At 31.6% G+C, this 627-nt stretch overlaps 1 non-coding gene across 1 annotated transcript; it reads right to left on the bottom strand.

Moving 5' to 3' along the window:
• Positions 1–212: 212 nt before the first annotated feature.
• On the bottom strand, positions 213–284 carry Trnaa-ugc. Its single transcript has one exon. It is a non-coding gene; the product is annotated as a tRNA-Ala (tRNA).
• Between the last annotated feature and the right edge of the window lie 343 nt (positions 285–627).

Raw genomic sequence — 627 nt, 5'->3', positions numbered from 1 at the left:
AGTTCTTAATAGGTGGCTTAATAGATGCCTATTACTTTTCTGCATTCTTTGGTGGATATATCGTTGTAATGTCATTTTGGAATAATACATACGAATAGAAGAAAGTTTAGACCTAGAAAAATACAAAATAATATTATTTCTAAATAATGAACGATATGATACTGAAAATGAAACATTTTATGAAATAAAAATGATTTGTCCACGAGCTCTTTTGGAGGTGCCGGGGATCGAACCCGGGGCCTTTCACATGCAAAGCGAACGCTCTACCACTGAGCTACACCCCCGTCATAAAATTGTTATTAAATATATTTATGTTTATGCATAAAAAATTATAATTTATTTTGGCAATAAATTTTTACTATACATATATATATATATATATATATAAAATACTATTTCAGTAATTCAAATATTTATTTTCTTTACCTTCTACTTTATCACTAATATTACACTGGGGTAGAGTTTCATAGTTACTACTACGATGGGCAAAGTTGAAAGAGAATCTGAAGCACATTATTTTTAATTTCAGTGAACTTTTAGTTTAACACTACAGTGATTTGGGTCTGTGCGAGCTCAGTCGGATTCCCTGGAAGCGTTGTGATCGCTGGAAGTGTAAGGCGTAAGAAA

Source organism: Limulus polyphemus, unplaced genomic scaffold (assembly GCF_000517525.1).
Source record: "Limulus polyphemus unplaced genomic scaffold, Limulus_polyphemus-2.1.2 Scaffold81543, whole genome shotgun sequence".
NCBI classification, from domain to species: domain Eukaryota; kingdom Metazoa; phylum Arthropoda; class Merostomata; order Xiphosura; family Limulidae; genus Limulus; species Limulus polyphemus.
This window is presented reverse-complemented; position numbering and strand designations above follow the sequence as displayed.